The sequence below is a fragment of the Salmo salar genome, chromosome ssa12 (genome assembly GCF_905237065.1).
Source record: "Salmo salar chromosome ssa12, Ssal_v3.1, whole genome shotgun sequence".
Classification (NCBI taxonomy): Eukaryota; Metazoa; Chordata; class Actinopteri; order Salmoniformes; family Salmonidae; genus Salmo; species Salmo salar.
The window spans coordinates 21,773,117-21,790,916 of record NC_059453.1 but is presented as its reverse complement, the minus strand read 5'-3'; positions in this window follow the sequence as shown (position 1 = coordinate 21,790,916).

Genomic DNA, 17,800 nt, shown 5'->3' with positions numbered 1-17,800 from the left:
GAGGACAGAGTACTGGAGGAGAGGTAGAGGAGGACAGGGTACTGGAGGAGTGAGAGGAGAGGAGGACAGAGTACTGGAGGAGAGGTAGAGGAGGACAGGGTACTGGAGGAGTGGGAGGAGAGGAGGACAGAGTACTGGAGGAGAGGTAGAGGAGGACAGGGTACTGGAGGAGTGAGAGGAGAGGAGGACAGAGTACTGGAGGAGAGGTAGAGGAGGACAGGGTACTGGAGGAGTGAGAGGAGAGGAGGACAGAGTACTGGAGGAGAGGTAGAGGAGGACAGGGTACTGGAGGAGTGAGAGGAGAGGAGGACAGAGTACTGGAGGAGAGGTAGAGGAGGACAGGGTACTGGAGGAGTGAGAGGAGAGGAGGACAGAGTACTGGAGGAGAGGTAGAGGAGGACAGGGTACTGGAGGAGTGAGAGGAGAGGACAGGGGGACTGTAGGAGTCAGAAGGGGAAGGGCACCTGGTTTGTTTTCCTGTCTTTGCCAGTCAACACAAGCAGTGTGGGATCAACCATCTGCTGACAGTTAAAGTCACCACTGTGGAGGCAGGGGTTACTGGGGTTAGGGTACAGGTCATGGGGATGTATGGGGGGTGGTGATAAGCCTCCCCTTCCCCCTCTTCCCATCTCCTACACCGTTGGTGTCACTAAACCTGAAGGAATGTCCCAACTGAGTCACTGACAGCAAGGAGCAGGAATAAGAACGGAGAGGAAAAGGTCTCAGTCTGTAAAGGACACAACAGAGTACTCCAACATTCTACCTTATCAATCCTCTTCAGATCACTTTGCCTGGAAGACAATCTAAATTGTTATAGGCATGTCATGACACAGTAGATGATGAAGCTACAAAGCAGAACTGAAGTTTTCAGGACAGCAGCTTCAGCCGAAGTGCAGTAGACAACTTCGGAACACCATTAAGTAGCATTAGCCAGAAACACCCCCTGCTTCACTCAAGTCAAGAGGGGGGCTTACTGACTTAAAAAAATAAAAAAATATATTTCACCTTTATTTAACCAGGTTGGCTAGTTGAGAACAAGTTCTCATTTGCAACTGCGACCTGGCCAAGATGAAGCATAGCAATTCGACACATACAACAACACAGAGTTACACATGGAATAAACAAAACATACAGTCAATAATACAGTAGAACAAAAGAAAACAAAAAGTCAATATACAGTGAGTGCAAATGAGGTAAGTTAAGGCAATAAATAGGCCATGGTGGCGAAGTAATTACAATATAGCAATTAAACACTGGAATGGTAGATGTGTGGAGGTGAATGTGCAAGTAGAGATACTGGGATGCAAAGGAGCAAGATAAGTAAATAAATACAATATGGGGATGAGGTAGGTAGATAGATGGGCTGTTTACGGATGGGCTATGTACAGGTGCAGTGATCTGTGAGCTGCTCTGACAGCTGGTGCTTAAAGCTAGTGAGGGAGATATGAGTCTCCAGCTTCAGAGATTTTTGCAGTTCGTTCCAGTCATTGGCAGCAGCAGCGAGGGCCAACCAACGAGAGCGTACAGGTCGCAATGGTATGTAGTGTATGGGGCTTTGGTGACAAAACGGATGGCACTGTGATAGACTGCATCCAGATTGTTGAGTAGAGTGTTGGAGGCTATTTTATAGATGACATCACCGAAGTCAAGGATCGGTAGGATGGTCAGTTTTACGAGGGTATGTTTGGCAGCATGAGTGAACGATGCTTTGTTGCGAAATAGGAAGCCGATTCTAGATTTAATTTTGGATTGGAGATGCTTAATGTGAGTCTAGAAGGAGAGTTTACAGTCTAACCAGAAACCCAGGTATTTGTAGTTGTCCACGTATTCTAAGTCAGAGCCGTCCAGAGTAGTGATGCTGGACGGGTGAGCAGGTGCGGGCAGTGATCGATTGAATAGCATGCATTTAGTTTTACTTGCTTGTAAGAGCAGTTTGAGGCCACGGAAGGAGAGTTGTATGGCATTGAAGCTCGTCTGGAGGTTAGTTAACACAGTGTCCAAAGAGGGGCCAGAAGTATACAGAATGGTGTCGTCTGCATAGAGGTGGATCAGAGAATCACCAGCAGCAAGAGCAACATCATTGATGTATACAGAGAAGAGAGTCGGCCCGAGAATTGAACACTGTGGCACACCCATAGAGACTGCCAGAGGTCCAGACAACAGGCCCTCCGATTTGACACACTGAACTCTATCAGAGAAGTAGTTGGTAAACCAGGCGAGGCAATCATTTGAGAAACACAGCTGTCGAGTCTGCCAATAAGAATGTGGTGATTGACAGAGTCGAAAGCCTTGGCCAGGTCAATGAATACGGCTGCACAGTAATGTCTCTTATCGATGGCGGTTATGATGTCGTTTAGGACCTTGAGCGTGGCTGAGGTGCACCCATGACCAGCTCTGAAACCAGATTGCATAGCGGAGAATGTACGGTGGGATTCGAAATGTCGGTAATCTGTTTGTTAACTTGGCTTTTCGAAGACCTTAGAAAGACAGGGTTGGATAGATATAGGTCTGTAGCAGTTTGGGTCTAGAGTGTCACACCCTTTGAAGAGGGGGATGACCGCAGCAGCTTTCCAATCTTTGGGAATCTCAGATGATATGAAAGAGAGGTTGAACAGGCTAGTAATAGGGGTTGCAACAATTTCAGCAGATCATTTTAGAAAGAGAGGGTCCAGATTGTCTAGCCCAGCTGATTTGTATGGGTCCAGATTTTGCAGCTCTTTCAGAACATCAACTATCTGGATTTGGGTGAAGGAGAAATGGTGGGGGCTTTGGTGGGTTGCTGTGGAGGGTGCCGGGCAGTTGACCAGGGTAGGGGTAGCCAGGTGGAAGCATGGCCAGCCGTAGAGAAATGCTTATTGAAATTCTCAATTATAGTGGATTTATCGGTGGTAACAGTGTTTCCTAGCCTCAGAGCAGTGGGCAGCTGGGAGGAGGTGCTCTTATTCTCCATGGACTTTACAGTGTCCCAGAACTTTTTTGAGTTTGTACTACAAGATGCAAATTTCTGTTTGAAAAAGCTATCCTTAGCTTTTCTAACTGCCTGTGTATATTTGTTCCTAACTTCCCTGAAAAGTTGCATATCACGGGGGCTATTCAATGCTAATGCAGAACGCCACAGGATGTTTTCGTGCTGGTCAAGGGCAGACAGATCTGGAGTGAACCAAGGACTATATCTATTCCTAGTTCTTTTTTTTGAGTGGGGCATGCTTATTTAAGATGGTGAGGAAAGCACATTTAAAGAATAACCAGGCATCATCGACTGATGGGATGAGGTCAATGTAATTCCAGGATACCCCGGCCAGGTCGAGTAGAAAGGCCTGCTCGCAGAAGTGTTTTAGGGAGCGTTTGACAGTGATGAGGGGTTGTCGTTTGGTCGCAGACCCATTACGGATGCAGGCAGTGATCACTGAGATCTTGATTGAAAACAGCAGAGGTGTATTTGGAGGGCAAGCTAGTTAGGATGATATCTATGAGGGTGCCCGTGTTTACAGATTTGGGGTTGTACCTGGTAGGTTCATTGATCATTTATGTCACGGTTTTCGTCGGTTATGGAGGACCAAAACGCAGCAGGTATGTGTAAGCTCATCTTGACGTTTATTAACTTCCAAAATGAACGTACAAAAATAACAAAACAAGAGAACGAACGATTAATAGACAGTCGGGCAAGGCACACGGCTAAACACAGAACAATCTCCCACAAACACACAGACAAACACACCCAACTAATATAGGACTTCCAATCAAAGGCAACACCACACAGCTGCCTTCAATTGGAAGTCCACCCCAATTAACTCTACATAGAAACAGACTACCTAGACTAACCATAGAATTACATAAACATAGATCATAACCCAAAAACCCGGAAATACTAAATCAAACACCCTTTTACCAAAACACCACCCTGAACCACATAAAACAAATACCCTCTGCCACGTCCTGACCAAACTACAATAACAATTAACCCTTATACTGGCCAGGACGTGACAATTTGAGTGAGATTGAGGGCATCAAGCTTAGATTGTAGGATGGCCGGGGTGTTAAGCATGTCCCAGTTTAGGTCACCTAGTAGCACTTTCTCAGAAGATAGATGGGGGGCAATCAATTCACATATGGTATCGAGGGCACAGCTGGGGGCAGAGAGAGGTCTATAGCAAGAGGAAACAGTGAGAGACTTGTTTCTGGAAAGGTGAATTTTTAGAAGTGGAAGCTCGAATTGTTTGGGTACAGACTTGGATAGTAATACAGAACTCTGCAGGCTATCTTTGCAGTAGATTGCAACACCGCCCCCTTTGGTAGTTCTATCTTGGCGGAAAATGTTATAGTTAGCGATGGAGATTTCAGGGTTTTTGGTGGTTTTCCTAAGCCAGGATTCAGACACGTCTAAGACATCCGGGTTGGCAGAGTGTGCTAAAGCAGGGAGTAAAACAAACTTAGGGAGTAGGCTTCTAATGTAACATGCATGAAACCAAGGCTTTTACGGTTATAGAAGTCAACAAATGAGAGCACCTGGGGAGTGGGAGTGGAGCTAGGCACTGCAGGACCTGGATTAACCTCTACATCACCAGAGGAACAAAGGAGAAGTAGGATAAGGGTACGGCTAAAGGCTAAACAAACTGGCCGTCTAGCACGTTCGGAACAGAGAGTAAAAGGAGAAGGTTTCTGGGCACGATAGCATAGATTCAAGGCATAGTGTGCAGACAAAGGTAAGGTAGGATGTGAGTACATTGGAGGTAAACCTAGGCATTGAGCAATGATGAGGGAGATATAGTCTCTAGAGACGTGACAACCAGGTGATGTCATCGCATATGTAGGAGGTGGAACAACATGGTTGGTTAAGGCATATTGAGCAGGGCTAGAGGCTCTACAGTGAAATAAGACAGTAATCACTAACCAGGACAGTAATGGACGAGGCATATTGATATTAGAGAGAGGCATGCGTGGCCAAGTGAACATATGGGTCCAGTGAGTGGTTGGGCTGACTGGGGACACGGCGATTCAGACAGTTAGCAGGCCGATGCTAACAAGCTAACAGTTAGTAGACCGGGGCTGGCAAGCTAGCAGTTAGCAGACCGGGACAAGCAAGCTAGAGTGTGACTTCACTGACATCTAGGCAGACTGAGAAAATGAGTTTGTTTTACCACCAGAAGGAAACACATCAGAATAAGAGCTGACATGCCCCAGCATCTGGTCGTCAACATGAGTTCTGCTCACTGTTGACAAGGGCACTTCTGTCCATGTGAAAACATTCAGAATCCTCACTGGCTTTGTCAACTGTTTACTGATGGTTGAGAGAGAGAAGGGGGGGGTCAGTGATTGAGAAAAAGAGAGAGAGAGAGAGTGAGAGACAGAGAGAGAGACAGAGAGAGAGACAGAGAGAGAGAGCGAGAGAGACAGAGACAGAGAGAGACAGAGAGACAGAGACAGAGAGAGAGACAGAGAGAGAGACAGAGAGAGAAAGAGAGAGAAAGAGAGAGAAAGAGAGAGACAGAGAGAGAAAGAGAGTGTGAGAGACAGAGAGAGACAGCGAGAGAGAGACAGAAACAGAGAGAGAGACAGAAACAGAGAGAGAGACAGAGAGACAGAGAGAGACAGAGAGAGACAGAGAGAGAGACAGAGAGAGACAGAGAGAGACAGAGAGAGAGACAGAGACAGAGAGACAGAGAACACACTAGATTGTCTGGTAGACATTATCTCTCCTCTGCTATGCCCACAATCAGGAGGCACTTAGCAGAGCAGACAATCACAGCAGGGGTCAGGAGGTCAACACGTCAACCGAACAGGGCCAGACAAAGTAGAGAACGTTGGAGGTAAGACTAGGAGCCCTATAGTCACACCATGGAGGGCACTTAGGGTGAATGGAGGTGAAAATAGTTGGGTGGATTATATGGTCCAAAGACAAGAGTGTTTGTATTGTGGGCGTCAAACTATTTCAAACTAGTTCTCTCAATGGTTAAGTTGTTTTACTAAAGCTCTGGTCTGGAGGATGTATATTAGTGTAGCTGTCATCTTGTTGACACCTACATGGATGGATGGATGGATGGATGGATGGGTGGGTGGGTGGATGGATGGATGAATTGAACAGGTCAATTATTTTCCTGGTGTGGTACTTGTATGATATTTTATCAAGCTTTTGAAATACTTAAAAGAGGATCTTTGCTATATTTCAAGATTCCTAAGAGCAATATAATGAGCCATACTATATGTCACACAGCTAGCTTTAGATCTCATACCATTCATCAATGCAGAGTTCACCTACACTAGGCCTATGTATGTCTGAGTTGATGGATGAAGTCCTGTACAGCAGTGCCCCTAAACACCGTGTGTGTGTGTGTGTGTGTGTGTGTGTGTGTGTGTGTGTGTGTGTGTGTGTGTGTGTGTGTGTGTGTGTGTGTGTGTGTGTGTGTGTGTGTGTGTGTGTGTGCGTGCGTGCGTGTGTGCATGCATGCGTGTGTCTGTATGTGTGTGTCTGAACTGAGTGTGTCTGAACTGAGTGTGTAAGTGTACGTCTGTATATAAAGTATTTTTCCTACTTTTACAAGAGGCAGTAAAGGGACATTTAAAGTTTTTACACCCGGCTCACCGTCTCAAATGTGCTGAGCAAGGGCTTGTGGGTATCTCCAGGGGCGGGCTCTGACTGAGGGGTCATAGGATAGGGACAGGAATGAGCCGTCCAATGGGTTGAGCCCACTCTGTAAGACGCGACCAATCAGGGCTGATCAAACATTCATAACAGGGGAAATAGATAGTCTGATCCAAGGTCAGATGTTGTTTAATGCCTGATGGTTAATGCCTGATGGTGTGTGTGTGTGTGTGTGTGTGTGTGTGTGTGTGTGTGTGTGTGTGTGTGTGTGTGTGTGTGTGTGTGTGTGTGTGTGTGTGTGTGTGTGTGTGTGTGTGTGTGTGTGTGTGTGCGTGTGTGCTCGCGCACGTGTGTGTGTTTGGGTGTATGTGTGTTTGAGTGTGTGTGTGCGTGGGTGTGTATGTGCGTGAGTGTGCGCCCATAAACACCCTCCAAGCACCCCTGTAAAGCCCTTCACCCCTCTCCCTCTATTCTCCTTAATGACCATGTTAGGACCACATCATCTCTGAGCCATAAAGTTCATGACCCCCTCCCCACTGTGACATCTGTAAAATACATTTACCTTTAAGAAAGAAAACTACTTAAATGAACTGTTTCACGAGTTTACAATCAAACATCTTCTCATTAACATCCTGTTTTCTGGGCTGGCCATGCCTAGCAGGTTAAAAAACTAAACAAGACCTGTTTTTCAGGTGGATGAGGGGAATATATCCGTCTGCGACCAGTCAACGAGCAGACTGAAATATGGAAGGAGAGATGGAGAGAGGGAGGAAAGAGAAGGAGAGAGGGCTCAGCGCAGAGCGCCTGCTCTTTCTTTCTGTTTATTTATCAATCTAGTTAACGAGCTTTGTGATTCATAAGCCTGTGCTAACGGCCTTTATGGACCAAATGTTTATGTTAGTTAGGCCATCGTCACTACTGTGTGTGTGTGTGTCTATTTTTTCTCTGTGCTTAGAAGCTATCCCTCATGTTGTACGCGTGGCCCCTAAACACCTCACTGCAGACCACAGAGATTAGCCTCTGATTAATAGGCCAAGCCATACAATATTGATTTTTTATAATTTATCGCAGACTGTAAGATAGACAGCCATGTTGAGTGTAACAAAAGTTTGGTTTGTGTTTGTGTTAATGGTAATTTCATAATGATGTTAACTTTACAAAATGTCAGCATTTCTAAATCTACGACTCACAAATAGAACAGCTTAGATAGACTTATTTTAAATATTTTAAGTGATTTCTGCTTGGTTGTCAGGAAGAAAAGCCTCCTCAAAGACAATCCAAGTTTACTTAGTGCTGTATTGACTATAGACAGAAACCTGGCTTCTCACCAAACACCAGTCAATGGATGCTTTTTATTACACAAAGAAAATAACGCCCCCCTTCCTCCCCTATAGCCCCTCACCTCCCTGACAACACATTGAGATCCTCTAGTCTACCGTGTGTTTGTCAAGAGCATAGTTCGTGTCCAATGCCATGGTCGCCATGGTTACTGTCAATCTACAGGGCAGGATCTGTGTTTACTGTATATATTATGGGATGTTGGGGAGGAAGAGGGTGGTCTGGAGGGGACCTATTTGGTCTGTGATCAGTGTGTGTGTGTGTGTGTGTGTGTGTGTGTGTGTGTGTGTGTGTGTGTGTGTGTGTGTGTGTGTGTGTGTGTGTGTGTGTCTTTGAGGCCTGGGAGTACGGCTTCCTCCCCAGAACTTCAGAGGCCAGGACCAAGTTCATTCATCATGACTCTAATTGTAATTAGACTAGATGGATTGTGCACGCTCGTTGACCGCGAACGTGCGGTCTGATCGTGCCCTCCAACCGTACCCTCCTCTCCCAGGTTAGTCAAGGGGCGAGGAGAAGGGACGGGGGACGGGACGGGGGACGGGGGACGGGACGGGACGGGACGGGGGAACGTGTTCTGGTGTCTGCTCTCTTTTTACGAATGAAAGCAAGTAAAAATCTGAATGTGACATTTCTTCATTACATCAGCTCTTTAAATTCTCTCTGAGAAGATGAACAAGTCATTCGTTCGTGTTTTTCCCTCATTGTCAAGCAGTCCCATTGCACCCACACATGCACCCCCCCATATCCCCCGCCGTCCCTGTCCCTTCTCCTCGCCCCTTGACTAACCTGGGAGAGGAGGGTACGGTTGGAGGGCACGATCAGACCGCACGTTCGGGTCAACGACGTGCACACCATCTAGATACAATTAGAGTCATGATGAATGAACTTGGTCCTGGCCTTGAAGTTCTGGGGAGGAAGCCGTATCCCAGGCCTCAAAGACACACACACACACACACACACACACACACACACACACACACACACACACACACACACACACACACACACACACACACACACACACACACACACAAAAGAACCTGTCTAAACGTGACATTTCTTCATAAGCTCTTTAAATTCTCTCTGAGAAGACGAACAAATCGTTGTTCGTGTTTTTCCCTCGTTGTCAAGCAGTCCCATGGTAACCGTCTCTTCGAGGGTTCACTTTCAAAGTGACAAGTCTGATTCCCCCAAAATTTGCTTAAGCTGGAGTTGACACGAGCCAAAACAACACTGCTAGAAAGAGAAAGGAACAGAAAACATGGACTAGAGCCTTGGTTCTGATGGCAGAATACACTACATAACAGATTACTTATGAATGTCATTTCAAGCCTTGGTTCTGATGGCAGAATACACTACATAACAGATTACTTATGAATGTCATTTCAAGCCTTGGTTCTGATGGCAGAATACACTACATAACAGATTACTTATGAATGTCATTTCAAGCCTTGGTTCTGATGGCAGAATCCACTACATAACAGATTACTTATGAATGTCATTTCAAGCCTTGGTTCTGATGGCAGAATACACTACATAACAGATTACTTATGAAAGTCATTTCAAGCCTTGACATCTAGTTGACTGTTAGTGGTTGAACTGGTTTCCCTCACAATACATTAAATACACATCATCAACATATAGATATCTGCTATTGGTTAATTTTCTGATGGACCAAAGCTGTTAGTCCTGGGTGATATATGAGTTAACTTTGTGTTTCTCCTGTATTTTACATATGAGGCAGACTGTGTGATGTCCTGAGTGGTATATGAGTTAACTTTGTGTTTCTCCTGTATTTTACATATGAGGCAGACTGTGTGATGTCATGGGTGATATATGAGTTAACTTTGTGTTTCTCCTGTATTTTACATATGAGGCAGACTGTGTGATGTCCTGAGTGGTATATGAGTTAACTTTGTGTTTCTCCTGTATTTTACATATGAGGCAGACTGTGTGATATGTGTCTGGCACATCAGGACTACTCTGTTGGTTTATAATGGGGTTGTGGAGAACACACACATGGGGTAATGGGGTATAGAGAACACACACACCTCACCCGCATTCATTCAGACATTCTTCAGTGCAGGCTTCTCAGCTTCGCATGGCGGCCCTCCTGACAGGAACACACGGACGAGCACAGCAGCATTCTGGGACCAGGTGGTGCCGAGGCCAATCATGGATGAGATGTTCCGTGTCCCGGGACCAGGCTGGGGTCGTGACCTCTACAGGTGGGACGGCCAGACTCAGTGTGAACTCTCCTCTCCTCACATTGCTCTCCTCACCACTCCCTCTCTGGTCAGACCTCACACTCTGAGATGATAGAGGGATAGTCCTCAAGCTCATCTTCCTGACTTTCAACTCTCCTTTCCCTTGTATGTTCCTCCCCCTCTTTCTATCACTCTCTTCCTCCCCTTATTCATTCTAGCCTGTCTTCTCTTCCATCTCCCTCCATCCCCACTTCCTCTCCTCCATGTCCCTCTTGTGTTTTACTTTTCCTCTTTCTATACCTCCATTTCCTCCCCCTCTTTCCCTATTTTCTTGTCTTCTCCCCTTCCATTTCCTTCTGCCCTTCCTCTATCTCCCCGATCTCTGCCTCTTTCCATTCCCCTCCTCTTTCTGCCCCCTCACCTCATCCCCCTCACCTCCTCTCCTGATCGTTCCATTCCAAGCAGGCTTGATATCCCAGCATCAGACAGTTAGACATACACACACATTGGAAGCAGGCAGCGTCCATTTATCAGAGAAGCGAAGCTCTCCGTAAAGATTCTATACTTTAGTCTCTATTCTCAGCAGAGGACATCGTCAGATAAATCAACAGAGAAGATGGTGATCTCACGCTGCACTTTCCTCTCAGAGGCAGTGAGAAGTCGTATTGAAATAATTGTTGACCTCTCTCTGAACGAAAGACAAGGAGATAAAGATATTCATGTTTTAAAGTCGTGCTCTTGGCCGTGAAGCAGATTGGGGCTCTGCTCAAGGGATTATTGGCGTTACAAATATTGCGAATGTTTATGTAATTCTCAAATGACTCATGGCCCAGTAAGACTAGTAGGTGACGCAGGATTTTTGTTTCCCCTTGTGTTTTTGATCAGGTTAATGGACTGTTATAGACTTACAGTTAAGTTCATGTTGGGAATTTGAAGAATATTTTTCCATTGTTGGAAAACATGACAAAATGTTCCTTTCTTGGAAGTAAACAAAGTTGCTGGTCTGAAACGTTGCTCAATCTGTGTCTCGGGAACATTGTAGATGTTGCACGTAACCTGGCAACCGTCCTCACAGGCTATGTTCTGTGGTCCCATGGAGATGTCAGTGATGTCGACAGACACTCTTTGTCAAGTAGCCTACAGAATCAGGTGGATTTGTTTGTTTTTCAGAGATGATATATAATCATTGATTTGAAGCCAGTTACAGTACCATATACTGTATGTAACAAAAGAGGCCAAACTTCTAACAATGTCGCAACGAACTCAAATAACTTATTTGATGACAATTCTCTCCCCCCTGTCCACTCCATCCTCCCCCTCTCTCCCCTCTGTCCTGTGTACCTCAGTTGGTAGAGCATGGCACTTGCAATGCCAGAGGTGTGAGTTTGATTCCCACGCAGGACCAGTACGAAAAAGTACAAAAATGTATGCATTCACTACTGTACCCTGGATAAGAGCTTCTGCTAAATTGTGAGTAAGCACTCATACAACAGTATTTACAAACTTTCAATTTTTGTGAATCCGGCCGCATCTCGATACTGGCCATTCAGGATCCTAACGAGGAGGCATTAGTTGCATTTAAGTGTCACGTCCTGACCAGTAAAGGGGTCATTTGTCATTGTAGTATGGTCAGGGCGTGGCAGGGGGTGTTGTTTTTGTGTGTTTTGGGGTTGGTTTATTTAGAGGGGATTTGTTCTAGTTTTCATTTTCTAGGTTCGTTTTCCTTGTGTGGCCGAGTATGGTTTCCAATCAGAGGCAGGTGTCTTTCGTTGTCTCTGATTGGAAGCCATACTTAGGGCATCCCTTTTTTCCTTTGGGTTTGTGGGTGGTTGTTTTCTGTATAGTCTGTGAACCTTACGGAACTGTCGTTTTGCCGTTTTGTTAATTTTGTTTAAGTGTTCACTTTAAATAAATATAAGAAGATGAGCACTCAACACGCTGCGTTTTGGTCCGCTCCTTCCGACAGGTATGACATTAAGAGTCCTCTCCTCTCAACATTTATTATCCAGCTCTCAAAACTTGACAGCCCGGGCTTTTCACTCTGTGTGTGTGTTCTCCATACGATGGATGGGCTAACAAGAGGAAAGCTTATCCCAACCACCCCATTGAAGTCCTTCAAAAATGGTTCCCATATGGTTCAGGCTAATAAATACTTACTAGATGCAATACGACACACTAAAGTCCTTCATAAAACTGAGCTCAAAAGTGGCATGGATCTTGTATTTCTTCTCTTTTCAGCTGAATCATCATGAAGCACACAGACACACACAAACAAGCACACACGCACGCACACACACACCTCCATCCTGCACCCCTTCCCGCCCCACACACACACATATATCTCTGAGATGGTATGCATGGGGGTGATGGTAGGGGTATAGGGGCTGTTGGGCCCAAGGGGGTCTCGCTGGTCCTCATCTGGAGCTGAGAAAAACTAGCGGGGGAGGGGGTTAACTGATACTAACATACCCCAAAATTCACACCACAACCCACCTCCCTGTCTAACCCCCCTTCCTTAACCCCCCCACCATTACCTTAACCATCCACCCCTCTAACCCCCCATAACTCCAGGTTTATCCTGTTAATAAAGCCTAGGAGTGCTGCCCCCCATAGCCATACTGTAGACTTAACAGTATTAACAGACTATACTGTAGACTTAACAGTATTAACAGACTATACTGTAGACTTAACAGTATTAACAGACTATACTGTAGACTTAACAGTATTAACAGACTATACTGTAGACTTAACAGTATTAACAGTATACTGTAGACTTAACAGTATTAACAAACTATACTGTAGACTTAACAGTATTAACAGACTATACTGTAGACTTAACAGTATTAACAGACTATACTGTAGACGTAACAGTATTAACAGAATATACTGTAGACTTAACAGTATTAACAGACTATACTGTAGACTTAACAGTATTAACAGACTATACTGTAGACTTAACAGTATTAACAGACTATACTGTAGACTTAACAGTATTAACAAACTATACTGTAGACTTAACAGTATTAACAGACTATACTGTAGACTTAACAGTATTAACAAACTATACTGTAGACTTAACAGTATTAACAGACTATACTGTAGACTTATCAGTATTAACAGACTATACTGTAGACGTAACAGTATTAACAGACTATACTGTAGACTTAACAGTATTAACAAACTATACTGTAGACTTAACAGTATTAACAAACTATACTGTAGACTTAACAGTATTAAAAGACTATACTGTAGACTTAACAGTATTAACAGACTATTCTGTAGACTTAACAGTATTAACAGACTATACTGTAGACTTAACAGTATTAACAGACTATACTGTAGACTTAACAGTATTAACAGACTATACTGTAGACTTAACAGTATTAACAGACTATACTGTAGACTTAACAGTATTAACAAACTATACTGTAGACTTAACAGTATTAACAGACTGTACTGTAGACTTAACAGTATTAACAGACTATACTGTAGACTTAACAGTATTAACAGACTATACTGTAGACGTAACAGTATTAACAGACTATACTGTAGACTTAACAGTATTAACAGACTGTACTGTAGACTTAACAGTATTAACAGACTATACTGTAGACTTAACAGTATTAACAGACTATACTGTAGACTTAACAGTATTAACAGACTATACTGTAGACTTAACCTATGACCATAAACCTAATGGCCCTGGTCTAAAGTATTCCCTATATAGTGCACTACCTATGACCATAAACCTAATGGCCCTGGTCTAAAGTATTCCCTATATAGTGCACTACCTATGACCATAAACCTATGGGCCCTGGTCTAAAGTATTCCCTATATAGTGCACTACCTATGACCATAAACCTAATGGTCCTGGTCTAAAGTATTCCCTATATAGTGCACTACCTATGACCATAAACCTAATTTCACAATCAAGGGAACAGGATGATATGTCAGACCAACCATTATGTACTTATTTACTGAACCACAGTACAGACCAGCAGAGGGAAACCTTTCATCCTTAACTCAACATGTCCTGTCACCCTGCAATAAACCATGTTCCAGTCCTTAAAGACTTTACACACACTGCACTCACACACACACACCCCTCCCTCCTCCCCCCACACACAATAAACTCCACTCCAGACCTTACAAACACTTAAAGCCACCAGACAAACATAATAAACGTTTAGATCCTGTTGAAATTATAACGTCTGCGTCGCTTAATTCCTCCCTATTTCCTATGTAGTGCACCACTGTTGCGCTGGTCAAAAGTAGCACACTGCATAGGGAATAGAGTGCCATTTGGGACATAACCAAAGTATAGATCTAAGCAGGAAAAAGTGAGCAGCCTTCACGTAGAAGATTATATGGTCAGTTTGTTTGGGTACGTTAGGAGTGCTATGACACACCTGCTTATAAAAGATGATTATCGATATAATAGTATAATGCATACATTATTCTGTGATTACTCACACTTCAAATAGAGCACATTGAGAATGTGTATTGTTCTAAACGGGCTCTAGGGCTTTCCAAATGTTCCTGTTTTTCAGCACCTATGTTATTCTGCCTGTACTAATGTCGCCAGTATTATTAGTCAGACATGAAACATAGATGAGAAATAACACAGCATTAAAACACACCCTATCATAATGTATATCTAGATTCACAGTCACAGACCTCAGCCTAAAAACCGATGTCATCATGGGTTTAGTGACTCTACTCCTGATGTTCTGCAGTAAAGCAGGGCGCTTCGTGTCTGACGGTTTGCCTATGATGTCGGGCAATCGCAAAGAGAGGCTGAGAATGCGTTAGCGGCGCGTTAGGGCTGACCTCTGTGGCAACGCTGCCACTTGTATCACACATGGGGTCAGAGGTCAGCGTTTCATGTCCCTGTATAGAGTTACAGGGAAACAGGGCCAACAGAGCTCTCAGGCTTGAGACGGGGACTGATTGACAGCCTACCACTAATGCCTGCCATGATGAGGGACATCTGGCGATCAGGGAATGGATCACTCCTGGTGTTTCATATGGCACTTAGTTTGCAAACAATTTTGGTAATGTATATGAAGCCAATGAATTATGCATTTCGGTAATGTCTATAACGCAGATAAATCGTGCATTTTGGTAATGTCCATAACGCAGATGAATCGTGTATTTTGGTAATGTCTATAACGCAGATGAATCGTGTATTTTGGTAATGTCCATAACGCAGATGAATGGTACATTTTGGTAATGTCTATAACGCAGATGAATCGTGTATTTTGGTAATGTCTATAACGCAGATGAATCGTGTATTTTGGTAATGTCCATAACGCAGATGAATCGTATATTTTGGTAATGTCTATAACGCAGCTGAATCGTGTATTTTGGTAATGTCTATAACGCAGATGAATCGTGTATTTTGGTAATGTCTATAACGCAGATGAATCGTGTATTTTGGTAATGTCTATAACGCAGATGAATCGTGTATTTTGGTAATGTCTATAACGCAGATGAATCGTGTATTTTGGTAATGTCTATAACGCAGATGAATCGTGTATTTTGGTAATGTCTATAACGCAGATGAATCGTGTATTTTGGTAATGTCTATAACGCAGATGAATCGTGTATTTTGGTAATGTCTATAACGCAGATGAATCGTGTATTTTGGTAATGTCTATAACGCAGATGAATCGTATATTTTGGTAATGTCTATAACGCAGATGAATCGTGTATTTTGGTAATGTCTATAACGCAGATGAATCGTGTATTTTGGTAATGTCTATAACGCAGATGAATCGTGTATTTTGGTAATGTCTATAACGCAGATGAATCGTGTATTTTGGTAATGTCTATAACGCAGATGAATCGTGTATTTTGGTAATGTCCATAACGCAGATGAATCGTGTATTTTGGTAATGTCTATAACGCAGATGAATCGTGTATTTTGGTAATGTCTATAACGCAGATGAATGGTACATTTTGGTAATGTCTATAACGCAGATGAATCGTGTATTTTGGTAATGTCCATAACGCAGATGAATCGTATATTTTGCTAATGTCTATAACGCAGATGAATTGTGTATTTTGGTAATGTCTATAACACAGATGAATCGTGTATTTTGGTAATGTCTATAACGCAGATGAATCGTGTATTTTGGTAATGTCTATAACGCAGATGAATCGTGTATTTTGGTAATGCCTATAACGCAGATGAATCGTGTATTTTGGTAATGTCTATAACGCAGATGAATCGTGTATTTTGGTAATGTCTATAACGCAGATGAATCGTGTATTTTGTACGCATATTTAGTAATTCATTCTATAAATTATTCGAGCTTTAAAACTCTAAACATTCACATACATTAGGCATATGCAGAAAAAAAACTAGTGGAATCTTCTGTGGTAATTTAGATTTTTTAAATTCATGCCATGGTTTGATCTCCCTATAAACATACTGTATATAAACCCACTCTGCTTTCTATGGCTGCTAAAGGCCTCAGACCTGCTAGATCTACACACACACACACACACACACACACACACACACACACACACACACACACACACACACACACACACACACACACACACACACACACACACACACACACACACACACACACACACACACACACACACACACACTCACACTCACACAGCTTTATAGGGCTTCTAACGGCCTCAGACCAAATCAAATCAGATATTGTTGGTCGCATACACATATTTAGCAGATGTTATTGCAGGTGTAGTGAAATGCTTGTGTTCCTAGCTCCAACAGTGCAGTAGTATCTAACAATACACAACAATGCGCACAACTCTAAAAAGTGGCCTGGAGATAGTTGCTGTTTTTCAGTCTCTCTGTCCCAGCTTTGATGCACCTGTACTGACCTCTCCTTCTGGATAGTAGCACGCTGGGTGGCTGAGGTCCTTGATGATCTTCTTGGCCTTCCTGTGACACTGAGGGCTGTAGATGTCCTGGAGGGCAGGCAGTGTGCCCACGGTGATGTGTTGGGCTGACCACAACACCCGCTGGAGAGCCCTGTGGTTGCGGACGGTGCAGTAGCCGTAACAGGCGGTGATACAGCCCGACAGGATGCTCTCAATGGTGCATCTGTAAAGGTTTGTGAGGGTCTTAGGGGCCAAGCCAAGTTTCTTCAGGCTCCTGAGGTTGAAGAGGCGCTGTTGCCACACAGTCTGTGTGGATAGACCATTTTAGATTGTCAGTGATGTGTATGTTGAGGAACTTGAAGCTTTTCACATTCTCCACTGCGGCCCCGTCGATGTGGATGAGGACATGCTCCCTCTGCTGTCTCCTGAAGTTCACGATCAGCTCCTTTGTGTTGTTGACATTGAGGGAGAGATTATTGAGCCAGTGAGGGAGAGGTTTATGAGCCAGTAAACAGAAGGAATGGTTCTCTAACTACACCATCTACTGTTTTACTGCATGGTGGCCAAGTAGACCTAGCCTGGTCAAACCACACTGAATGCTGTGCTCACCATTGTTTCACTTTAAGTCAATCTGGTTTAACCAGGCTATGTAGACCTACCTTTCACTGACACCAACAGCTTTGCCAGACGTCTGGCTCTGGCTCTGGCAAGACCTCCAGTTTAGATACAGTGTGGTAATAGCCAGTTATAAGGAAACGTGCGCACACACTCTCTCTCTTTCACTCTCACTCTCTCTCCCTCTCTC